Source organism: Lissotriton vulgaris, chromosome 11, assembly GCF_964263255.1.
Source record: "Lissotriton vulgaris chromosome 11, aLisVul1.2, whole genome shotgun sequence".
Taxonomy (NCBI): Eukaryota; Metazoa; Chordata; class Amphibia; order Caudata; family Salamandridae; genus Lissotriton; species Lissotriton vulgaris.
In genome coordinates, this window is record NC_141699.1 from 402,461,501 (window position 1) to 402,488,202 (window position 26,702).

Here is a 26,702-nt window from a genome sequence, read left to right on the forward strand (position 1 = left end):
AGGAAGGCCATGTTGTAAATATTTTACGATGGCGCCGGCAAGCTGCCAGCGCCATCCTAAAATACTTACTAAATTAGCTTCATCAGGAAGCTCTAATAGATAAAATAAAGCAGGTGCGAGCACCTGCTTTATTTTATCTATTAGAGCTTCCTGTTGAAGCTAACTTAGTAACTATTTTAGGATGGCGCTGGCAGCTTGCCGGCGCCATCGTAAAATAGTTACAACAGGCCAGCCAGGCTTCAACTTTTGCCCCCGGAATCCGCCGCTCGCGGATTTGCGAATTCGCGGTAAATTCACGGGATTTCGCGGATCGCGAATTTACCGAAAATTCGCAAAATCCGCGAGCGGAACGGATTTGGCGCTCACCCCTAGTGTAGTCCAATGCCTAAAGGATTATGAGGTAAGCACTGCACCTTTTCGTTCTGATCCACAAGGTCAATTGCTTATCGCTTTACAGAAGCCTTTCAAGCCTGTTTCTCCAGCTACGTTGACACGTTGGTTACGTTGGCTCATGCAGGAAGCGGGCATTGATATCTCCATCTTTGGGGCCCATTCTGCAAGAGGAGCTATGGCTTCCAAGGCTTTTTCCATGGGTGCTAGTCTTCATGATATCATGAGGGCTGCGGATTGGTCATCTGAGTCTATTTTCAAAACATTTTATTTTAAACCAATTGTAGATGTTGCATCTGTTGTGGTGGAGAAGCTTTAAACAAGCATAATCGGAGCCTCCGTCCTGCCATAGAATTAAAAATTTGCTAACATTCGTGCCAAGAATTTTCAATTCTATTAAGGACAGGAGGCGAGGATTATCCCACCCTTATTTCTTCTATTGTATTTATTATGCTTTTTGCATTTATGCTATACCATACTGTTTACTGTTTATGAAATGTTTCCCACCCTGTCCTGAATACTGTGTTTAACTCTTTGGGAACAGTTTTTACGGCTTCTGTTTCATTTTCTTCAGGCTCCGACCTTAAATGAGGTGTGCCGCGACTTTCTTCTCCTGGTTGGTCTGTTGCTGTTCCTATGGCTCTGGGAGGTTCCTTCCCCACTTCTGCCGGATAACGACCTCTCCGGGGGACGCCTTTGATGGATTGTTTGAGTTTTTCAGTTGATCCTTTACTTATGGACTATGGACAAAGAAAGAGGAAGTGTTCACCTCTATGATACTTAATATACTCTCTCATACTCTATGGTTGCCCAGGGTTTATGGGTAATGTGGTTTGTTATTTCTTTGCTGCGTACTGATTGGCTGCTGTAATTTCAGTAAAGAAATTGAGAAAGCATAATCCTCGCCTCCTGTCCTTAATAGAATTTAAAATTCTTGGCACGAATGTTAGCAAATTTTTAACTGCCAGCTGCTCTTTCCAGGGCATACATCACCTGCCATCTGAAGCACCTTCATCGCTGCTGGTCACGACGCACGCACGCTTACGTCAGTGGCGGCCATCTTAATCTTCAACAAGTTGCTGTTCCAGCTGTTAAAATCCGAAGCGTTACGCTGTTTATTTAAAAAAAAAAGTATATTCAAAGCATTTCTACACAAACCTACAGAGCTTCGGTATATGAAACAGTCATACCAAGAGCGTTTCAAGACTCAGGAACAGTCAGAGGCGCAACTAGAGCCACATTTTGAAGGGGGCTGAACCTTTAATCAGTAGGCAGAGTGGAGCTGCAGGGGCTCTTAGAAGGGGTGAAACAACTGCAAGGCCTAATTAACATTCAAATGGTATTTTAAAGACCTGTGAAACGTTCGGGTGCGGCTCTGTGTGTGCCCTGGATCTGTCTCATCCCGTGCTGTCACACACGACAGGAGGGGGGGGGGGAGTTGAAGCCCGGTGAGTCCAATGGGTGTTGCGCATCTGGGAACAGTTGAGGTACTTTCAAAAGTATTCACATGCGTTATTGTGTGCAACTGAACAGCATCCTTCACACCCATTTCTGCTTTGCGTGTTACTATATTGGCAATAACTAAGAATTAGCATTGTTAAGTTTCGAGTGCTCTACCACGCTGAAGGGCACAGCAAAATTATTACTACTAGCAGTTCCCTTGAAATTTACATTTCCACCGGCACAGTTAGTGTGTATTTATCCGTTCGACTTGTGCCTTTCATTACAGGATAACTTGTCTAGTACACACCCCCTCTCAACTATTTTAACTCTTTACTTAGTCCTTCCATCTTTTAAGCTTGTCCTCCTTCTCATCTGCAATGGCGTTTGGGTACTGGAATCTTTCTCCTCCCCAGACATTCTTACCAGCTGGGGGTGAGCCTGTTCTCAAATTGGAGGAAGCATTTCAAGAACTCCATATCCATGTTTGATGATGATGAAGACTTTACAGCAGAAAAAAAACACAAAATGTTGTTGCATTGTTTGGGTGCTGGAGGTATAAAGGTTTATTACAGCACAAAAAGGAAAGTTAGAGGAGAGAGGAACGGAGACATATTTGAAAATGCTATTGATTACCTTAATGCTTATTACAAGCCTATTGTCTGTGTCGGTGTGGACAGATACAAGTTTTTCCACAGAAAACAAGGCAAGGAGTAATCTATTGATGATTATGTATCAGCATTGAAAGATTTTGCCATAAATTGTTGTTTTGGAGATTTATACGACAAATTTATCAGAGACCAGATTGTCATGTAAGGGTCGAACACAAATATCCAAAATAGTCTATGGGCCAAGGGTGAATCCCCACTACAAAATATTATAGACAGTGCTAGAAGAGCTGAACTTACTGGACGCTGCACTAAAGCAGTTCTTCTGAGAACAAAGAAAAGAAAGAGGAAGGTACAGTGAGTAGAGTGGTGGATTAAAAAAACTTGTCGAAACAAGCAGGAACAACAAAAGTTACAAACCTGATTTCAGCAAATCACAAAGCAGCAACAAGAGATGTTGCTACAGGTAGGGTAGTTCATCTCATATGGCTCATGACAAGAAGTGTCCCGCTCAACGTGTAAAATGCTCATATTGTGGTATCAATGGGCACTTTCAAAAAGTTTGTCATAGGAAAACTGCAGGCTCTGTTAAACTAGTCGAAGGAGATGTGGGTGCCAACCTCAACACGTCTGACGTCAATGAGGTTAATATGTTTGTCCTTAACATAGAAGACAAGTGTGTTTTACAAGTCAATGAGGCCAACATCACCAAGACCAAGAAGCCAGTATGTGACATGAGCATTGGGTGGGTTGAGATAAGCATTGTTGCAGATTCTGGTTCCTCCTACACCATTGTCAACAGCAAAGTCTGGGAAGAAAAATGTGTTCTGCAGCTAGGGAAACAGTTGGGTGTAGCTGACATCACCATAAAAATATTCACTGGGGATCCAATAGAGGTATGCGGATTTAGAAAACGTAATTTTGCCTTTTGCCTTCAAGGGGAGAGAGTCATCGGGTAAACTTTACGTATCCTCTGTGGGCCCCTCAGTTTTAGGACGGATGGATCAAGGCAACCTGGGAATTATACTTTATTCCAGTAAGTCCGACCCTGTCTTGGTCATCCAAAATGATGAGGATTATAGCACGACCCTTTTAAACAAGTTCCCCAGAGTTTTCAGTGGTGAGATTGGTGCTTTGAAAGGGTACAAGTACAGAATACAGGTTAAGACTAATGCCATCCCAATTGTACATATAGTAAGAAATTTCCCATTTGCGGTAAAAGATGAGGTGAAAACCCAACCGTATAAACGTCTCCAGGATGGTATCATTGAGCATGTTGAAGCCTCAGAGTGGAGTGCCCCTTTGGTTGTTGCTAAACGACCAAATGGAAACCTGGGACTGTGTGTAGACTTGCGGGACCTTAACGACAACATTGTAATTGAGCAATTCCCACTCCCTAAAACTAACGAGATGTTAGCAAGCACAAAAGGAGTAAAATAGTTCTCAACTATAGATCTAAAATCCGCCTACCACCAGGTACTCCTGCATCACGATAGCAGGAAGCTAACCACATTCATAACCCCTTTTGTGTGCTATCAGTTCACCAGAGTGCCATTTGGGATGGCATTCGCCGCCGTGATGTTTCAGAGATTGATGCAAAACATATTCATGGGAGTCACTGACATATTAATGTTCCAGGATGACATCCTCGTGATGGGAAGAACAAGGGAGGAGCATGACATGAAAGTCAACTCGGTACTGGGAATTCTTGATGCCAAGGTTTTGACGGCAGAACACAAAAAATGCAAATTTGCTTGCAGTAAAGTGAACTACCTGGGACATGATATTACTGGAGATGAAATCAGTCCTAAGAAAGAACTGTTAGAAGCCATTTGAGACTCTCCTGTACTGACCAACAAGGACGAACTACGATTCTCTCTTGGATTGGTCGAACTTTAAGCAAAATTCATTAAGAATTTCTCTTGCAAAATGTATGAGCTAAGACAACTGCTCAAGTTAAAAAACAAGTTTGTGTGGAATGATGATTGTCAACCTGCATTCAGTACCTTAAAGAAAGAAATGTGTTTTGCTTTACCTTTGCAAGGTTTTGACCCCCTGCTAGAGAACATTATCACAACAGATGCTAGTTGCTAGGGTTTGGGTGCTGTTCTTACCCAAAGGGACACCAAAGGAGGAGAGTGTACCATTGCTTTTGCTTCCCGCTCTTTGACTCCAACGGAAGAAAAATAGAGTCATAGAGTCATAGAGCGAGAGGCACTAGCATGCGTTTGGGGCCTTGAACATTTCCGACAGTTTGTCTGGGGAAACAAAGTTACCCTACGCAGTGACCACAAACCACTCACTAAGGTGTTCATCGCCAAGGGCCTGTATGCTGCTTCCCCAAGGTTGGCACGGCTATCTGTACGCCTATTTGATTTCAATTATGTAGTGCAGTATGTACCTAGCATAAAAAATGTGGTGGGAGACTTTCTGAGCCGTATGCTTGCTGGTGTTTCAGACCATGAAAAACAGGATGATGTTGAAGAGTTATGCATTGCGAATATACATGAGGAATTACATGGAACTTCATTTTAATGAATGGCTTTTAGAACAAGTCAATGATTCTATTTTATGCGAGGTGATAAAAATGCTGACTAAGAGATAATTCAGTAAAAGTAACTTGTCTGACGCATTACGTCCTTTTTGGGAGGTCAAACATGAATTGTCACATGAAAATGGATTGTTGTTGAGAGGTGGGAGAGTTGTCCCCCCTGCTACTGTAGCAGGGTTTCGGTTCTCCCACAGAACTGTGCATAGAGATCTAGAACCTCGGTGAATTAGGGTGACCCAAAACCCACCTTAGTATCCAAAATCCCCTTACCGAACTAACTACAGTGTCTCATTGGTCATAACAAACTCCCAATGACTTAGACAAACCAGAACATGAACTTAGGTTACCTCAGGTATCGTGGAACACATGAACACTCTTTCGCTCTATAATCATTTCAAACCAGAACGGGGAGTAAAAGAAGACACGTGCAAGTTTGAAATATTTATTTTTCAATGCAAGGTTCTTAAACGCAGTATCTTATATAATACCAGAATACATATTATAAAAACCAGAGTTATCAGCATAGTCACTAATCCATAGTAAGCGAACGGTGATAGCATATTATAATGCAAAAATCAATAGAAATCTGTATCACCTATATTTCGCGCACCCTATTTAGCATACTATATTATATCTAAGAAGGTCTCATTTGGGTTTTAGCAGGGCGGGCCCATACCTCTAAATGTCAGTAGGAGAAGATCACAACATCAGCTACCAGCTCTCTGCATGCGAAGCACCATCAAGTGTGTTTGTGCATTCTCAGTAACTCTATCTTAAACCCGCTTAGAGCCCAATGTTGGCAGCAACTTTATTTGTGTTATGTCTAATGTGGTGCGAGGATCAGGCCTCCCAGCAACCTTGTGTTAGGTTATTCTTAGAGGGTTCCGCTCTCAGTGTGCAGACAGTGTACCAAGTGTACCAAGCACAACTGATATCAGAGCAATAACATATTATTCTCAAATAAATTACATCTTTCGTCTAGGTTGAAAGTTACAATAACAATTATGTGTCGTGTGCAAACTGAAGCCAAAGGAAAATATGTCGTTTAAACATTTAATAAACTCATGCTAACTTAACACAGTATATAGAAAAAGCAGTAACTATATGACACTACCTTAGAAAGAAGATACTTGAAATTTGCCATGAAGGGCATTTGGGCATTGGTAAGACAAAAAACGGAGTAAAAAATTGTTACTGGTGGCCTGGAACTAGCATGGCTGTTGAAAGAGTGGTCAGGGACTGCACATTATGCATCAATTCAGACAAAACACAAGTCACTTTCAGACCACCACTACATCCCAAATCATGCCCCACCATGCCTTGGGAGAAAATTGGAGTGAACATTATGGGTCCCATTCTTGGGAAAGGTGAGCAGGTGTACATAATAGTCCTCATGAACCATTTCTCTAAATGGCCAAACGGTCTCCCAGCTGCGCTGACACTAACATTAGCTCTCAGCCGAGATGATAACAGCCATGTTTGTCACTGTCGGCGTTCAAGATAAAAGCTGACATTGGTACATTTATTGCATTTTGAAAACTGCTCTGCGCCACCGATTTCCCTATATTAACTAAGTCCAGTTTCCGCAGTCTGTAGCCTGCTGTGTGTGTAACTTACAGGTGAGCGAGGCTGTAATTTCATATGGGGTTGATGTGTATTCTCCAGAGCTTTGTGCGCTCCCTGCGGTTCATAGAATTCAATCCTTGTCATGTGGCTCGGTAGATGAAGTGCGCAACTCAAAAAATCAAAATTATAATATATATAGCCCCCACCTATATAAACCCTATGCAGGTTTCACTTCTGTGCACCAGACACCAGCTTCACACCTAGGGGTTCTATATACGCCGCCGTTTCCAGCTCTTGGCCCAGGTTCTCAATAATGCAAAAAGAGCACTTAATCTGCATCCAGTGTATGGAATTAGTCGGAAATCCATGTTTAATGTGCTCTGCTGCTGCGCCAGTCGTGGTGCAGAATAGAAAGCAGGCCTGCCGTCTCTCTGGTTGTGCAGACAGCGCAGGCATATGTAACACCAAGTTATTGAAAGTGTCTCAGATGCATGAGTCCGTGCCTTGCCCCTTTGATTCATGCTTTGCTTTGTTCTCAATGAATATGCATACCATAATTTGGCTTTCTTTAGAATCTAACAAATGTTTCACCATGTGTGTGTGTTGTAATTATTATAAATATAAATCGCACAGTGGAATTTAGTTTTTTGTTTGATGGATGGGTGAGTACAATTTGATTTTTTTAATTTCGGTTCCTGTTCTGTAGCTGTCTAGGTCGGTTGTGGTGTGAAAATCAGAGGGGAGAAAACAGGGGAAATAATTATTTAAACAAAAAACCATGTCAGAGAATCTCTGCTGTGTGACATTAGGCCATTATTTTACACAGAGATGGTAATGGAAGTTGGTTTAGTGCTCCCTGGTTTGGAGGTGGGAGGTGCTGTACATTAAAAGCCTGCTGCCTTCTTTTGCTGGGTGTATATATGAATGGTCACATGACAAGCATGCTGAAATATTGCTTACTGTATTATCGAGTGACATTTTGGTTTCTTCTGGCTGGCTCTGTAAAGGGGTAACACCATGTACTTCGAGATCTGGTGCCATTCAACTTTTTCTGCGCATGGGTATGGCAGTTCTGAATTGTGGCATGCATCGTTTTTCAAATGAGACACTGAGCGGTGTTGCAGCTGTATACTGTTCACTTGACAGTAAGTCTTCTGAAGTCTTCTGGCGCTGACGGCTGTTTGCTTCTCAAGAGAGATACGGCAGGCCATTAGGGGAATGCTAGGCAGAGAAAAGTGGAAATGCATCAAACTTTAAATAAATGCACTTGTGTCAGTAATCACGGGAGGTTTCCTCCTCATACCTCCTCGGTGGCTTCTACCCTCCCATTCCAAACTCAGAGAGTAATTCATCCTTTGAGTTGGAGTGCTTGTTGGCATCGCAGAAACTCCAACCTTGCTGCCAACATCCTGACACTGCAACAGCTTACTGCTGTTTAGCAGTCTAGTCTTCCAAGCAATCACAGCCTGGTGAAGTGTGCTTCAACATTCTACTGCGCACTTCACTGAAGAATTTACTAGCAGAGCATCTGAAAATGGAGCGTTGTGGAAGTTAGTCAGGGTAGACTCGAAATATCCGGGTTTAGTTTTGTCGGTATTATCACAGGTTAAACACTAAAGGTTAGTGTATTATTCTATGTATTCTTGGAGTCTAAAGGATTAATCTTTTTCCTTGTCAAAAATAACCTTGGCTTCGAAGAAAGAAATAATGTTGTTTAAAAGTCCGAGGAATGTTGTTACAGTGAAATAAAAGAACGTTTTAATTTCCAAAGAATAAAGCTCAGTAAAATATTCCAGTTAAGAGTTGACACTGGCGTGACCTTTCAACACGCAGTGTCTGAGAAGAAGTCTCTGAGGCTTGTAACAAGCAGAAATTCAATTGAAGGTTTATGTGAGCACTTTCTCCTTTCTTGCTGCATTTTACCTTCTAGTTAAAAGAATGATTAAATATTAACACGTGCACAATATTATCTTGCCGTGTTTTGAGTAAAGCCTGCTATTCATCTTATTTGACAGTTGTGGTTAATTAGCTCAGAGAACCGCGTTTGTCACTGTGTTTAATTAAGGAAAAGGAATATGTGTGAGCTCTTCAGTTTACCACGTTAAATATTCTTCTGAGCTCAATTAGAAAGTCGAACTTTAACTTCCCAAGGCAGTGATTTTCAGCTTTAAAAGTCGTCTGTAAATGTGAAAATCATTTCTTCTCACTTTTAAAACGAAATAACAAACATGGCAAGGAGAATTGGTTTCTTGGAGAGAAGTGAAGTATTCAACACCGCATTCCAGACCCACATTAAAAGCCACTACGTTTACTTGTTTAGTAAGTATTAATAAGGAAGGAACTCTAGCAATTACACTAGAATTGAAGGAAGAACACACACTTACCTTGTTTTCTCCATACTAGACAGAGCAGATCAGGAAGTTGAACGACCTGTAAAGAAAAGAACAAGAAACTAGTGAAGGCTACTTTTGGTGAAACAGACATTACATTAAGAGAAGTAAGAAGAGAGGCAAGCCCCAAAACAACCCTCTGGTAAGATAAGTTATTCATATGCATAATAAGGAAGTAAGTTTATTGCAAACAGAAAAGGTTATATGAGTACTTATTTTTAGCCTAATAAATAGAAGAAGAAGAGGAGTGGAAGAAGCAGAACAGGCAAGAGTTTTGGAGCGGTCTCTTCTCTATCCCAATCCCCTTTTCCCCCCTTAGTACTTACCTGCAAGGAGTAACCATCCAAACTGGCAGGGGGGTCCTGAGAGGGGCATTGGGACTTAGCGGCATTCTGCTCCTGTGTGGTTACTGGCTGTATATGAGCAGCCCCTTGACAACTTGATCTGATGTTTCTTCTCGCACCAGTGAGAAAGCAAAGTAAAAAAATAGCTTTCTGTGCCCAAATGCTGTGTCACAAGGTAAGCAAGCGCAGTCGGTGATGCTAACAAGCGTAGGTGGTCCTGTCATTCTAAGTTACAGTAGTGGAAATTCCTCACTATGTCTTGGGGGTTCCTCTGAAGTTTATACTGACAGCCTGCCCACCTGTGGCTCTGTACTGGACATGTCTTTGGGAGGGATCTTTATTAATGTAATAACTGCACTTTCACCATTGCTTTATTAACCTTCCTGCTTTCTCAAATTTGCTTGAAAATGCACAATTCGTCCACTCTTTTTTCAAACTTTTCTCGGGGCAGAACCCCTTCAAACCCCAGTAGGTTGTTCCGGCTTGCTCACTAGGCTCGCTCGCTGGGGTGCAGTATGAAAATAATTTTACATCCCACCACTGTCAAATGTCACCAGCCACCACTAGACCTTGCCAGATATTGATATGATCTTCAGGCTTATTTTGCCTTCTGATATGTGGAGAACGATACATAAAATAGAAGATAATGTAGCATATGGTGATACTTGGGAACATTTAGGACAAATAGATGCGGAAAGGGAGCCTGCGCAGAAACCTCAGAAGGAGATATTAGATCTTCCTAAAGCTATTGTGACTAAGTTAAAGACTCTCATACCCCCTAAGAAAATAGATTGGACCACGTTACCGTCCTGTAAACAGAAAAAGGATGAGTTAGTTTCTGGTTACTTTTCAAGATTTGAAGAGACATTCCATGATTTTAGTGGTCAGTCATTGGCCGATGATACGGGTAAGCATTTGTTTGTTGACAAATTTGTCGCTAATTTGTTACCGGAAATAGCTAGTCGCTTAAAGGTCAGAGAGAGTTCTTGGACCACGTCTTCCCCAGTTTCCCTTTTGACTATGGCCCAATATTTTGAGCAACATTCCGTCCATCACCTTGTGTGTTTTGCCAATATTATGAGCGACAGGAACGGGAAGCGAAAGGCAGGGAAGAAAAGAAGGTTAAAGAATTAAAGACAAAAGTTATGTTGACTCAAGTATATGGTCCACCATTTAGTGGAGGTGGAAGAGGCGACCGTGCAACGTATACACCTTGGGTGCCCCCTCTCCCTTGAGCAAATTTGTCCCCTGATCAGTGTGCTTATTGTAAAGAGACTGGGCATTGGCGTTCTGAGTGCGCTCTATTGCGAGGTCAGCAGTATCAGCGGGGAAGGGGCAGTATTAGAGGACGCCCAGGAAATTCAGGAAGCAGAGGAGGTACAGGAGCTCGCCCCAGATTTGAAGCAGTTGAACAAGGACCAAATTATTCTAATACTTTTGATAGACTAAATCAATATCAAATGTCTGTTTACTCTGGTGATACCCTTGCGGATTCCAAATATGCATATTGATGCCTAGGATGGGGTAAGGAACCGGTTGAGGTGCCAGTAGATCAAATGAGTCCTTATGTTGACGCAAACGTCTTGGGATCTACTGATCCCTTTCTGGTTGATACCGGGGCTACCCGTAGTGCTCTGTCTAAAAATGGTTCCTAGGGCTCCCCTGTCCGGCACAATGATAACATCGATAGGATTCGATGGAACATCTACACCTAGCCACTTTCACAGCCACTTAAATTTGGACTTGACAAATTCACTGCAGCATGTCCATTTTTGCTTTCCCCTAACACGCCGGACAACATTGTGGGTATCGATATGCTTAAATATTTTCATGCTACAAAACGTTGTTCTCCGGAAGGTGTGTGTGTTATTTTAAATAACAATTATCCAATGGTTGAGAGATCTGTCTTATCAATGAGGATGCCGCTCTGGCATCCTTAACTATTGTGAAGAAGGAACACTGTTATTGTTATCATTTTTTGCCTCCCATCATCACAAAGTCTTGTGAAAGAAATTGCAATATTGTAGACAGCAGGTTACCTATTTAGGTCACCTCCTATCTAAGGAGGGATGTGCACTCACACTAAACTGCATTCAGACCATTCTAGACACTCCTGTACCCTGCTCCCAGAAGGATGTTCGTGCACTGATTGGGCTCACTTCTTTTTAGGCAGTTTATCGCCAATTATTAAACCTTTGTTGGCCCTTTTGACTAAAGACACTCCGATGCCCCTCCCATGGACTGCTGAGTGGCAGAGTGCCTTCCAACAGTTACACCAAGCCATTTGTTCTGCAGCAGTATTAGGTACCCCAGACATGTTGATGAGTGACTATTTGTCCCAGTTAACTTACAGCTTGTCTTCTATTTATCAGCAGGTGCGGGAAGCTCTTCCTTTGTGAGCCCTGCTGTGCTGACAGATCATCGCGACATTTTGGTCACTGAAAAAGGATGAGCTGTGTCACATGAAAGACCCAAGGAAGTCTTCCCGGACCACACGATCCCTGGTACATCTAGATATCTGCTTCGATCCAGGAAGAAAGACATTTTATCGCAGAAAGAGACTATTTGAGCCACTGTCCTGGGTGGTTAATGACGGACTACAAAGGGGGGTAGCCTATTACTGACAACTCATCTCAACGTTAGTGAAGAAACCAACACCTGCCCAGGACCTTACGGCGTCATCTATTTTGTTGTTTGCTAATGAAAATGAGCTTGCCTAAGAAGAAGAAGATCGCTGTGATAACGTGCAACAGCTGTACAATCTGCATCCTTGGTCTGACTTTGACTGCTGCCATCATCGCTACTGTAATGTGGGTAGTGGAGGAAGTAATGCCTGGAGCCTCCTTACCTAACATTACTGTTACATCACTTGCTGCAAAAGAGCACCATAATTTTGATTTGCCGCAACATGAACTGGGATACCGGCAAAATCTGAGAAATAATTAATTTCTTCAATGCTACTAACTGTTGGGTTTTTGGCAAGATTCCTCCTCATCAGAACATAAAAGGAATCCCATTGTCACAGTTGCCATTCTCTCACAATGGCTCATGCCCAGCTTGGTTCAAACTTCTATATGCCTCTATTTAACAAAGTCTGTTACCCCAAACGAAGACGGGGGCCCACAAGCAAAAGGGACTGCTTTAGAAATGGAAGAATATAGTAAAATATGTGCAGCAACAAACTATGTGTATTCAAGTTCTAGGTCGGCTAAAGGAAATGGACCCCTAGTTATCTCTGTTGCCATGACCACTGGCCCCCTTTGTGTACAAAGTACAGGCAATGGGCTAGTGGGCCACAGTAACTGTGCTACTGTGTTGCAGATGTCTTCGAGAGGCCGAAGCAGCTACCTTGCATCACGTCACACTTATTTTGTTTGTGGAACTAAGGCATACTACTTCCTACCTGCAGGCTGGTCTGGTACCTGTAACATAGTCTTCCTTCTACCATCTGTGTTTTAGCTCCCCTAACCTACCATCAAGATTTGCAACTGTTTGATCACCAAGCTGGTAGTAGGCGAAAATGTGCAATCGATGTCTCTGTAGTCGACCAGACAGAGACCACATGGGAACAATATAGACTTTAACAGGGGATTCTTCTTCTTTGTTGGCCCAGTACAGAACAGTAAGCTGGTCCGTCGCCACACCAGTACAATGGCAGAAGTGATCAATCAGACAACTGCGGCCTTAGGGAAATTGACAGAAGAACAAGCATCGATCCGTATGGTTGCTTTGCAGAATAGACTTGTTCTAGATGTTATTCACGCTGATCGAGGTAGAGCATGCTGTATCATCGGATCCAGCTGTTGTGTCTTCACACCGGACAATTCACTTTCTGTATATGCAGTCATCTCCAAACTACACAAAATAGATACTGAGATACATCAAGACTCAGGAACATGGACTTGGGCTGGATGGTTCGGGAGCGTATTTTCTGTATGGGGTTTAAAAATATTATCGGCCTTGTTCATAATTATTGCAACTTTCTTCTCTTGTTGTTTATGTATCTAGTATGGGCAAATGCTTTGTTCCTATTTCCACTTGTACTACTTGTCTACCATCTAAAACAAATGTCCAAAATGTAAATGCCCATTTAGCAATAGACCAAGAAGTCAGCGATATTATGCTAATTGACATCCATGATGTTTATCATACCCCTTTTGGAGCATGAGACAATGCCTTAGCTTATACGAAAAGGGTTGTCTGTAGAAATGTGTAATATTTTATAAAAACTTGTTCTTACTATTTCTGTTCACATGCTTACACTGCACAAAACCTGTACAAAAGGGCACTGGTTTGTGAAGCCAGTGTACTACCTCCTTGAAGCACTTGAGAGTGCTGTGTGGACGGGGTCCCAACTCCAGTGCTGATCACTATTTTGTTGGGCTTTGAACCCGTGGACAAAAGGGTGACCCTGCACCAGTGTACACCTAAAAAGGTATATGTCCACATCTTCACTACTTCTTTGTATGAGCCTGAATTCTTAACAAAAACACAAACAAAATGTCCTGAAAAGGGGGAGGCCACTATACAGAATTATAAGTTGTGAACAGTACCTTTCAGATGTTGATCAATTTCCAGGAATAGTTTAATGGCTCTGGCGGCTTCAGTTCAAGTTGGAGGCATGACAGCGAAGGCCTCAGAGAGTGGGCCCAGCCCAACCTTAAATGGCTGCAGATGGCCAAACCAGTTGCGGGAATCAGCTGGCGCCTACAGCGTCTTTACGGCTTGGAAGCTCCTCCCTTTGATCAGCGTAGGTGTACGCTGGAGGAACAAGTCCCACCCCAGGACGACAGAGAGCAGCAGAGTCCGGCCTCAAGCCAGCCCCACAGGTGCAGCAGTGCGTCCCCAGTCAACTGCGAGGCACCACATTGGTCTAGGAAATAATCCCAGGGCTTTCCATGTGACACCTGCTATACATTGTTAATGCCCGCCTTGGAGCCTCCACATACATCCACAGATGACCGTTCATTGGCAAATGGCATCAGGAGTCATCAAAGTGAGAGGCAATGGGCCTTGTCTCTCAGTCCCCCTCCTCAAAACACCACCAACCAAACCGCCAGCAAAACCGCCATGTCTAAAATGATCATCATCCCTCGGTTTCTTTACCTTTTCACAACAGTCCTCCTGCCTCAGTTGTTCCGGGATCTTGACTCCCTTCTTCAGGACTTCATGTGGAATGGTAAGCGGCAAAAACTGGCTCCTGTGGGCTGCAGTGCCCCATGGTCGAGGGAGGACGTGCAGCTCCAAACCTTCCACATTACTATCTCAGTGTGCTGCCTCCTGCAGTGGGTGGCACACTGGCTGGCAACCCTGGTGCCTTAAGAGGCTGGAAGACTCCAAGCACTGTTCAGGGACAAACCTGTACTTCGAGCTATCCTAACTTCAGACCTTGTCAGACTGCATGACAACCCCCTTTTAGAGGTGGCACATCACTGCTGGAATAGAGTGGTCTGTAGGATGACCATCCAAAAACCATTCACTCTTGGTATGACAATCTGTCACTTTTCTTACAGTCAATGGCTTTTCTGAACTGGATATAGGTGACCATGGGTGGAGGTAGGTGTTTTGACACTGGGCGATCTGTTCACTGACAATGGGTATCACGCCTTTGCTACACTGAAGCGAAACTTTGCCATCACCTCCAGGAAATTTCTGCATATTTGCGAGTTTTCTTTACAATATGTTCTGTGCAGGGACGTGGAATTCCTATAGCCCGACGCCCAGGACATATTGTTTAGAGTCAAGGGCAACAAGTTTTCATATGTATTTTGTCCTTGGGACAAGTAGGCCCAACCCCCTACAGCACAAACCCTTTGGCTCCCAGTTTACAGTACCACATTATGGATCAGAGAAGGGCATTGAATGCAGTTAAGGTAATATTTGTGTACATGCTGTACAAACTTCTAGTTATGGTTCATTAATGCAAAGTCTTCAATATTAGGGTGAGCGCTCTATGTAAATGTAAGCTCGGACTGCACTGACAGAGGTTCCAGTATAAAAATGTGTTCACACATTTTCAGAGTTTAGAAATATGAGGCTATGTATAATGCTTCCAGAATGCTTCCGATTAGATGCAAATATCTGCAGAAGCTTGAAAGCAAGATAGATTCTTTGCTTTCAAAATAAAAGGTTCACAAAAATTGCAAGTAGAAAAACCTTTTTTGCTAAACTACTGTTCCATTTCTTTGCAGCATCATTTGGTAAAATGAGTTGATGTATCCTAATACTTCCCAAAAATATTCATAATAGAAAATCAGTGTTAACAGTTTCGATAAGATTATGGGAAACATAAAAATAAACAAGCAGTGGCAAAGCTAGTATGTCTGAAATTGTTGGTCAGTCCTTTGATTTTGTCAATTTGTGACTTGTTTTGGCATAGTTTTTGTAAAGCCTTAATAGCGTGGAAATTACTGGGCCCTAACCATTATAACAAGCATTGGCAGAAACAAAATTTGTTATTGATCTCAAAAGCACACATTGGCACAGTTCTTCCTGGCACTGAAAAAAACTACTTTGTGTGCCAATTTGCTCCTTGTGAAAGAGCAGAATGCTGTCTTTCACAGTGAAGCTAGTCGATAGAAAGAATTGTATTATGCACAAAACGTCATGGTTAATGCCAGCTCTAATTAGGGGCCCAATTATTAAAGAAAATCTGAAAAGTGCACCCATGATATAAGCCCTTCCATTAAGTTGGTTTTGTTAATATTTAGGATGGATTTAGGCCCAGATCTCTGTACTGGGGTGAATGTATGACATTGTTCTGCATTCTGTCCATCAACTGTGGTTTTTGCATTTGTCACCCCAAGTGGGATGGGTATGCTCAGACGTGAGTCCCATGTTCTCCACACCACTGGATTCAAGCAAGCCGGGCTAAAGACGGCTGGAATGCCAGAAACCGGTCCCCGTAAGCTTGTTTCCGGTCCAGGGAAGGCATGGCTTGGCAGTTTGAGCTGGACTGTTCCCATGAGGCACAGGGTCAGACTGATTTGCATATGGCCATGTCTGAACTGGGGTGGTTTGGAGTTCAAAAAACGATAGATTTAGGCCCAGATCTCTGTACTGGGGTGAATTTATGACATTGTTCTGCATTCTGTCCATCAACTGTGGTTTTTGCATTTGTCACCCCGAGTGGGATGGGTATGCTCAGACGTGAGTCCCATGCTCTCCACACCACTGGATTCAAGCAAGCCGGGCTGAAGACGGCTGGAATGCCAGAAACCGGTCCTCAGAAGCTTGTTTCCGGTCCAGGGAAGGCATGGCTTGGCAGTTTGGGCTGGACTGTTCCCATGCGGCTCAGGGTCAGACTGATTTGCATATGGCCATGTCTGAACTGGGGTGGTGTGGAGTGCAAAAAAACGATGGATTTAGGCCCAGATCTCTGTACTGGGGTGAATGTATGACATTGTTCTGCATTCTGTCACTCAACTGTGGTTTTTGCATTTGTTACCCCGAGTGGGATGGGTATGCTCAGACGTGAGTCCCATGCTCTCCACACCACTGGATTCAAGCAAGCTGGGCTGAAGACGGCTGGAATGCCAGAAACCGGTCCTCAGAAGCTTGTTTCCGGCCCAGAAAAGGCATGGCTTGGCAGTTCGGGCTGGACTGTTCCCATGAGGCACAGGGTCAGACTGATTTGCATATGGCCATGTTTGAACTGGGGTGGTGTGGAGTGCAAAAAAACGATGGATTTAGGCCCAGATCTCTGTACTGGGGTGAATGTATGACATTGTTCTGCATTCTGTCCATCAACTGTGGTTTTTTGCATTTGTCACCCCGAGTGGGATGGGTATGCTCAGACGTGAGTCCCATGCTCTCCACACTACTGGATTCAAGCAAGTCGGGCTGAAGACGGCTGAAATGCCAGAAACCGGTCCTCGGAAGCTTGTTTCCGGTCCAAGGAAGGCATGGCTTAGCAGTTCGGGCTGGACTGTTCCCATGAGGCACAGGGTCAGACTGATTTGCATATGGCCATGTCTGAACTGGGGTGGTGTGGAGTGCAAAAAAACGATGGATTTAGGCCCAGATCTCTGTACTGGGGTGAATGTATGACATTGTTCTGCATTCTGTCCATCAACTGTAGTTTTTGCATTCGTCACCCCAAGTGGGATGGGTATGCTCAGACGTGAGTCCCATGCTCTCCACACCACTGGATTCAAGCAAGCCGGGCTGAAGACAGCTGGAATGCCAGAAAATGGTCCTCGGAAGCTTGTTTCCGGTCTAGGGAAGGCATGGCTTGGCAGTTCGGGCTGGACTGTTCCCATGAGGCACAGGGTCAGACTGATTTGCATATGGCCATGTCTGAACTGGGGTGGTGTGGAGTGCAAAAAACGATGGATTTACGCCCATATCTCTGTACTGGGGTGAAGGTATGACATTGTTCTGCATTCTGTCCATCAACTGTGGTTTTTGCATTTGTCACCCCGAGTGGGATGGGTATGCTCAAACGTGAGTCCCATGCTCTCCACACCACTGGATTCAAGCAAGCCGGGCTGAAGACGGCTAGAATGCCAGAAACCGGTCCTCGGAAGCTTGTTTCCGGTCGAGGGAAGGCATGGCTTGGCAGTTCGGGCGGGACTGTTCCCATGAGGCACAGGGTCAGACTGATTTGCATATTGCCATGTCTGAACTGGGGTGGTTTGGAGTTCAAAAAACGATAGATTTAGGCCCAGATCTCTGTACTGGGGTAAATGTATGACATTGTTCTGCATTCTGTCCATCAACTGTGGTTTTTGCATTTGTCACCCCGAGTGGGATGGGTATGCTCAGACGTGAGTCCCATGCTCTCCACACCACTGGATTCAAGCAAGCCGGGCTGAAGATGGCTGGAATCCCAGAAACCGGTCCTCAGAAGCTTGTTTCCGGTCCAGGGAAGGCATGGCTTGGCAGTTCGGTCTGGACTGTTCCCATGAGGCACAGGGGCAGACTGATTTGCCTATGTCCTTGTCTGAACTGGGGTGGTGTGGAGTGCAAAAAAACGATGGATTTAGGCCCAGATCCCTGTACTGGGGTGAATGTATGACATTGTTCTGCATTCTGTCCATCAACTGTGGTTTTTGCATTTGTCACCCCGAGTGGGATGGGTATGCTCAGACGTGAGTCCCATGCTCTCCACACCACTGGATTCAAGCAAGCGGGGCTGAAGACGGCTGGAATGCCGGAAACCGGTCCCCGTAAGCTTGTTTCCGATCCAGGGAAGGCATGGCTTGGCAGTTCGGGCTAGACTGTTCCCATGAGGCACAGGGTCAGACTGATTTGCATATGGCCATGTCTGAACTGGGGTGGTGTGGAGTGCAAAAAACAATGGATTTAGGCCTAGATCTCTGTACTGGGGTGAATGTATGACATTGTTCTGCATTCTGTCCATCAACTGTGGTTTTTGCATTTGTCACCCCGAGTGGGATGGGTATGCTCAGACGTGAGTCCCATGCTCTCCACACTACTGGATTCAAGCAAGTCGGGCTGAAGACGGCTGAAATGCCAGAAACCGGTCCTCGGAAGCTTGTTTCTGGTCCAAGGAAGGCATGGCTTAGCAGTTCGGGCTGGACTGTTCCCATGAGGCACAGGGTCAGACTGATTTGCATATGGCCATGTCTGAACTGGGGTGGTGTGGAGTGCAAAAAAACGATGGATTTAGGCCCAGATCTCTGTACTGGGGTGAATGTATGACATTGTTCTGCATTCTGTCCATCAACTGTAGTTTTTGCATTCGTCACCCCAAGTGGGATGGGTATGCTCAGACGTGAGTCCCATGCTCTCCACACCACTGGATTCAAGCAAGCCGGGCTGAAGACAGCTGGAATGCCAGAAAATGGTCCTCGGAAGCTTGTTTCCGGTCTAGGGAAGGCATGGCTTGGCAGTTCGGGCTGGACTGTTCCCATGAGGCACAGGGTCAGACTGATTTGCATATGGCCATGTCTGAACTAGGGTGGTGTGGAGTGCAAAAAACGATGGATTTACGCCCATATCTCTGTACTGGGGTGAAGGTATGACATTGTTCTGCATTCTGTCCATCAACTGTGGTTTTTGCATTTGTCACCCCGAGTGGGATGGGTATGCTCAAACGTGAGTCCCATGCTCTCCACACCACTGGATTCAAGCAAGCCGGGCTGAAGACGGCTAGAATGCCAGAAACCGGTCCTCGGAAGCTTGTTTCCGGTCGAGGGAAGGCATGGCTTGGCAGTTCGGGCGGGACTGTTCCCATGAGGCACAGGGTCAGACTGATTTGCATATTGCCATGTCTGAACTGGGGTGGTTTGGAGTTCAAAAAACGATAGATTTAGGCCCAGATCTCTGTACTGGGGTAAATGTATGACATTGTTCTGCATTCTGTCCATCAACTGTGGTTTTTGCATTTGTCACCCCGAGTGGGATGGGTATGCTCAGACGTGAGTCCCATGCTCTCCACACCACTGGATTCAAGCAAGCCGGGCTGAAGATGGCTGGAATCCCAGAAACCGGTCCTCAGAAGCTTGTTTCCGGTCCAGGGAAGGCATGGCTTGGCAGTTCGGTCTGGACTGTTCCCATGAGGCACAGGGGCAGACTGATTTGCCTATGTCCTTGTCTGAACTGGGGTGGTGTGGAGTGCAAAAAAACGATGGATTTAGGCCCAGATCCCTGTACTGGGGTGAATGTATGACATTGTTCTGCATTCTGTCCATCAACTGTGGTTTTTGCATTTGTCACCCCGAGTGGGATGGGTATGCTCAGACGTGAGTCCCATGCTCTCCACACCACTGGATTCAAGCAAGCGGGGCTGAAGACGGCTGGAATGCCGGAAACCGGTCCCCGTAAGCTTGTTTCCGGTCCAGGGAAGGCATGGCTTGGCAGTTCGGGCTAGACTGTTCCCATGAGGCACAGGGTCAGACTGATTTGCATATGGCCATGTCTGAACTGGGGTGGTGTGGAGTGCAAAAAACAATGGATTTAGGCCTAGATCTCTGTTCGGGGGTCAATGTATGACATTGTTCTGCATTCTGTCCATCAACTGTGGTTTTTGCATTTGTCACCCCTGTGAGAAGTTGGCCTGATATATAATGCTCACTAATTCTTAGTGATCACTTTGTATCATGCCAAGCAACCCTTATGATGATGGTTGTAATTCAACCTTGTAGACCAGTTATCCTAGTGGTAACGTGGACAAAGCAGTCTTAGGCTAAACTCTGAAAGGCATGTGAAGCCAGCTGTTATACCATACACAACCCCCTTGAATACCAAATGAAAGGGACACCACACAGATATATATTGAAAATATATATTGATTTATTAACTATAAAATCCCCTGGGCTCTTTATGAGCACAGAAGCACAAGCGTTAAATCACAAGACAGTTTAAAATACACAAAAGTTGCACAATATGGATGAGCCCTAGGGGCCACCTAAACCATATACTAAGAAAGTGGTATAAGGGATACCAGGAGGAAAGTGAAGAGGCCTAGGGCCTTGGGAATCGCTGGAGCTATTCGAGACTGGCAATGACTAAGTCGGGAAAGGCCCACGGGACTCGGGTGCAGTGTTCAAAGTGCACGCACTTCTCAATACAAAGTCTATGGTGCGTAAAAAGCACAAAGTTAGAAAGTTAGGAACCTTCCGAGTGACCTACGGAGCTGAAACTTAAAACACAGGCCCTTGGGATGTGTACCAGTGCAGGAGCACCGGCGGAGCTGAGTTACCTCACCCACAGGAAGCGGGTGCACAGGGTCGAAGTTGTGTCGGGTTTCGTCACGCTGGTCGATGGTGCTTGGAGCTGAAGATGCTGCAGGCGGCTCGATGAGAAGAGTTCCGGTGGATCCAAGGGTGGATCTGAAGATGTGAAGACCTGAAAGCAGAGGGGACAGTGTTCAAAGTCACTAGCCAGTGACTACCGTGGAACCAGATTGGAACCAGGCGATGTCGGGTGCAAACAGGCGTTGTCGGGTAGCTTCTTTCTGCAGCCACGTGGATACCCGGGGTCGAGGACGTCCAGGAGTCGGTCACGAGCTGTCCCACGTAGGCTTCTCGCTGTTTGCGGTGTCGGCGACCTGATCGGAGCAAACAGGCCTTGGCAAATGCAAGCCACGCAGAAGTTGAAAGATGCTGTTCACTCGGACCAGCAAGGTCAGAGCGGGTGCTCCTTTTCACAGGAGCTTGGGTAGGTCTGGAGCAACCAGACCTGCTGTTTAAATCTTCAGGTTCGTCGCCAAGATGGCCGCTGGCCGCGTGGCTAGTGGCCGGGATGGCGCGTCGAGTGGCACAATGCAAAAGGGCCCCACGCAGATCGTGGAGATGCTGGAGGGCTGATCTTCGGTGCAAGGGCTGCTCGGTGGTGGGGGTTCTCAATCCCCAAAGCACAACGTCGAGGATGCCTCAGAAGCTGCGCAGTCAGCTTTTCGAGTGTCTTTCAAGAGGTCCGGTCCCACGTCACTCGGTGCCTCCACGGGTCCCTTCTTCGCAGGGACTGTGGATCGGGCTCTGAGAGGTCTGGGAGTCTGGTTCTTGTCGGGCTCTGGGCTCGGTCTCCGGCGGGAGGCGGCGGCAAAGCAGACGTCGAGTTGCTGGTTGGTACCTGTGTTCACAGGGTGGCCACTCCTAGGCCACAAGGGAGATTCTCTTCAGTCTTCTGTGCAGCAGAATGTCGAAGTCCAGTCTTCTTCTTGTTTAAAGTTGATTTCGGGATGATCTGCTATGCAATGGCACTGCTCCCCCTCTTATTCCCAAACTGGGGGTGGATCACCTACTAGGTCCCTCCTCTGGGAGGAACCAGGAAGGGGGGCGGTTACACCCCCTTTCCTTTGTCCAGCTCCGCGCCAGGACTGGGGCTGGAAGGCCCCAGAACCGGTTTGGACTGGCCTATGCACGGGGACACCTTGTGTGCCCCGGGCATGTCTGATTCTATTCAGCCCTGTCCTACCCAATACACAAAATCCTGTCTGGGGTGGTGCTCGCACCTCCCAAGGCAGGAAACCCTTTGTCCAGGCCACCATCTGCCGAGTTTCGGTCAGCAGCAGGAGGCCAGACTTGTGTCTGTGGTGGCAGCGTCCATTTTGTGAAGCTGAGGCTCTGTTTAACTTTAACCGGGGTTAAGGCTACACACATGTCGTGTCCCTCTAGAAGGGTGGAATGCTATCCCCGTCGCCAGAATTGGCGAGGGGATAGTATTCCAATTCGTATGACACCTTACTCGACATGTTTTGATAAAGCCAAACCAAAGATAGCATTTAACCGCGAGGATTATAATGCACTTAAGAGTATATGGTATGGCAATATCCCGGAACAGCTTAGGGAGTTGTTCCCGACAGCTGTAGACAGGCTCAGCTCATGCTAGAGCACCATCTCACATATTTCCAAGCACTCTGCCTCCAGGATTGATGAGGCCTTCCATAGGAGTGGCTGATAGGAACATATGTGTCCAGTTTAGGGTTAGGCACAGACATACTGTACCTAAGTAAGAGGTGGTTACACCGACTTACCCCAGCTGAGTGATCAGCCAGTTGTGTCAAATATGGAGGCCAGGCCAGGGGTGGCACAATGCGTGCTGCAGCCCCTGGTAGGCCTTGGCTACACCTATGCCCTGGGTACCTATGGTACACTGTTACAGGGGCCTATAAGGTGAACCAATTCCAATTGTGTTATGCACCTAAGGTACATGGAGTCCATTTTAAGGAGAGAGCAATCAGCCTGGGGCCCTGAATAGCAGGATCCCAGGCCAACTAAGTCAAAAACCAGCTAAACACCAGGCAAAAAGTTTGGGGGTAACCATAGTCAGATATCCACCTTCCTACATAACCCCCCCCCCAAACGAAAGGAGATAAGGCTATCCTTGACCAGGTAAGCCTATATTGCCTAAGTGGCCATATAAGGAAGTACCAGCTCTGGCTTGGTAACCCCCTGTCTCATGGTCCACTAAGCAATCCCTCACCCTAAGGGTATCTGAGGGTCTCCACCATAGGGAATCTCTACCTGTGGTGTGTCTTTGCAAAGTCAAAGGCTGGTGTTGAGATGGAGTACTGAAGTGAGTTTCCTCTGTAGGGCTCAGCTTCCTCCAATCACTCTCCACCATGTGTGCCTTTCTTTCTCTGACTGAGTTGCACTGTGCTCTCAGGGTCAACCTCTGGCTACCTAAAGCTGGAGGCTGGGTCCCTCTGTTTGGCTTACTGGAGGGACAGTTCAGGTTTGGACCCTTAGGGTCCCAGGTTTGGCTGTGCCCAACAATATCCATCTGGGGGAGGTCCCTAACTACTTTTAAGGGGGATCCCTCAGGAGTTTTTAAAGCTTGCACCTCACTAGGGCTACTAGTTTCGGTGCCCCTAATCTGCTGATGGGGGTGCTTTATTTGACAGGGGGCCCTTTGGGTCTCACTGTCCTTCTTGTCCTCTGCAGCCCTGGGCTGAGTAAGGCAAGGTAGAGAGGGGCAGGTTACCTGCTCCAGACTGGGTCCCTCCTGAGAAGGGTCCACTGCCATCAGAGGCTCTGTCAGGCCAGGCCTAACAACCTCTGGGACAGTTCCTTCATCAGGGGTAAGATCAGTTCCCTGAGGAGGCTGATCCTTTCCTAAAGTCTGGTGGGAGGGAGATTTCTCTTCCTCCTCAATGCTCTCTGTTTGGGTGGAGTGATCCATCATTTCAGGCTTCACTACCCAGGTATCGGTTTGAGTTTGGGCTGTGGCCATCACAGCCCCACCAACCTTTTCAGGAGGAGACTCAGTTTGGGTATGGGCTGTTACTAGTACAGCCCTGCTACTCTTTCCAGGAGGGAAGTTATCTAAAGATGGGGCTGAGGTTTGCTCAGCCCTCCCAACCTTTTCAGGAAGGACATCTTGAATTGGGGCTGTAGCCATTACAGCCCCACTAACCTTTCCATGGAGATTTACCATTCTAGAATGGGTTTGCTGTTCAACCTCAGCCCAGGCTGAGATTTCCAAATCATTACCCAGTAGGCAATCTACAGGCAAGTTTGCTGACACTGCCACTCTCTTTGGGCCAGTGACACCTCCCCAGCTAAGATTGACTACTGCCATGGGATGATTGGATTCTATGCCATCAATGTTTGTCACCTGATATTTGGCATCAGGTAAAAGTTGCCTTGAGGGGACTAGACATTCAGCCACCATGGTGATGCTAGCCCCTGTGTCTCTGAAGGCCTCAACTTTCAAGCCATTGATGAGGGGCTCCTGTCTATACTTGCTCAAAGTGTTTGGGCAAGCTGTGAAATTGGCAAACCCCATGCCAGTCTCATAGACAAGAGTATCTGAGTTAGGGGACCTGGATAGGCCAGAGTCCACCTGTCCTCCAAAAGTAAACCCACCCAAATTCTTGGGGGTGCTCCCACCACCTGGGGGACCACTGCTAACAGTGACAGGAGGTGTTGGAGCCTTACCTGGAGGGATATTCTCCTTATTGCCATTCTTGGGACAACAGCTATCTGTTTTGTAATGCCCCACCTGTTTACAGGTATGACAATAAGGCTTTTTCTGGGATGTAGAAGTGTCTTGGGACCCACCCCCATTCTTGGAGTTTTGGGGCCCTGGGGAAGTCTTTTCCTTACTTTTATCCCCACCCTTCTCTTGAGGCTTGGTAGTCTCTTTCTTTTGGTCACCACCCTGGTTCTTAGGCCTGATCCTGGTTCTGACCCATTTGTCTGCCCTCCTACCCAATTCTTGTGGGGAGGTCAGATCAGAGTCAACCAGGTGCTGATGTAGAAGCTGATTTTGACAATTACTTAAGATTTGCTCTCTCATAATTAAATTATACAATCCTGTATAGTCAGTAACCTTACTTCCCAGCAACCAGCCCTCCAGAGCCTTAGTGGCACACTCAACAAATTCAGACCAGTCCTGAGTCTGTGTCTTCTGGGTATCTCTGAACATTAACCTGTACTGTTCAGTGGTTAAGCCTAACCCATCAATCAGAGCACTCTTCAGGACCATGTATTTTCTAGAATCCTCATCACTAACTGTGAGGAGTCTGTCTCTGCCTCTACCTTCAAAGGAGAGCCACAAGATTGCTGCCCACTGCTCCTGAGGGATCTGCTGTACCATGCAGGCTCTCTCAAGTGCAGTCATCCATTTGTGGATATCATCCCCAGCTTTGTAGGGGGGCACAATCTTACTCAGGTTTCTTGTATCAAAGGACCTGTCTTTATCCTTCTGGATATTGCTGCCACCAGTGGATCCTAATCCACTCTCTCTAGGCTGTCTTGCTCTAGCAAGTTTCTCTTGGGCCAGGGCAATCTCTAACTCTTGTCTCTGGACTCTCAATTCAGCCTCTCTAATTTGAGATTCTCTCAATTTGGTCTCATGTTCCCTTCTCTGAGGGCTAGTCATCCTCCTTCTGGAGTGACCATGAGAACCTCTAGAAGCATGGGAGTTGTCAGAGTCACCTGAGTGAGTCCTTCTCCTCCTAGGCTTCTGGTTAAGTCCACCTGGGGGTCTGAATGGGTTGTTACCTGATTCATTCCCAAGTTGACTTAAGTTAGCCTGGTTCAGTCTACTGACCAGCACCTGACTATCTCTGTCATCATCTGACTCACTGCTTTCCACCTCCTCCTCCTCTTCTTCTTCCTCTACATCTACCTGAGGAGCTCCAGTGGTGGAGGCTTCCTCATCTACCAGGATGATAGGGGCAGGGGTGTCTACAGTGTCATCCTCTGAAGGATGGCCTCCTTCAGCATCCCCTGTGGGGTTTGCTTTAGAGGTCTTTAGAGCCTCAGACTGATCCAAGAGCTCTCTTAGGTGGTCTGTAGTAGGGGAAGGCCCTGTCTTCAGACCCCTTAAGACACAAAGCTGTCTTAATTCCTTAAAGGGAAAAATAGCAAACTGGGATGGTGCCCTTGGAGGGTCACTCTCAACAGGAGTAAGTCCACTGGACCCCTCTGTTCCAGACATTGCTCTAGTGTGGGTGGATGTGTTGCAATCTACCTACACTGGTGTTTACCTACTAAACCTATCTAGTAGTTGTAGCTAGGGTGTGCTACTCCCTTTACTCTACAACAACTAAGTTCAGTAGAACTTAAGTATACTAGTCTTGTTTTATATGTACCTAGCAGGTACCTGTATGATCTTTCAAATGATAATCTCAAAGATTGTAATGGTAAAACAACAGCAAGCTCAGATCCCAATCCGCTGCCACCAATGTGAGAAGTTGGCCTGATATATAATGCTCACTAATTCTTAGTGATCACTTTGTATCATACCAAGCAACCCTTATGATGATGGTTGTAATTCAACCTTGTAGACCAGTTATCCTAGTGGTAACGTGGACAAAGCAGTCTTAGGCTAAACTCTGAAAGGCATGTGAAGCCAGCTGTTATACCATACACAACCCCCTTGAATACCAAATGAAAGGGACACCACACAGATATATATTGAAAATATATATTGATTTATTAACTATAAAATCCCCTGGGCTCTTTATGAGCACAGAAGCACAAGCGTTAAATCA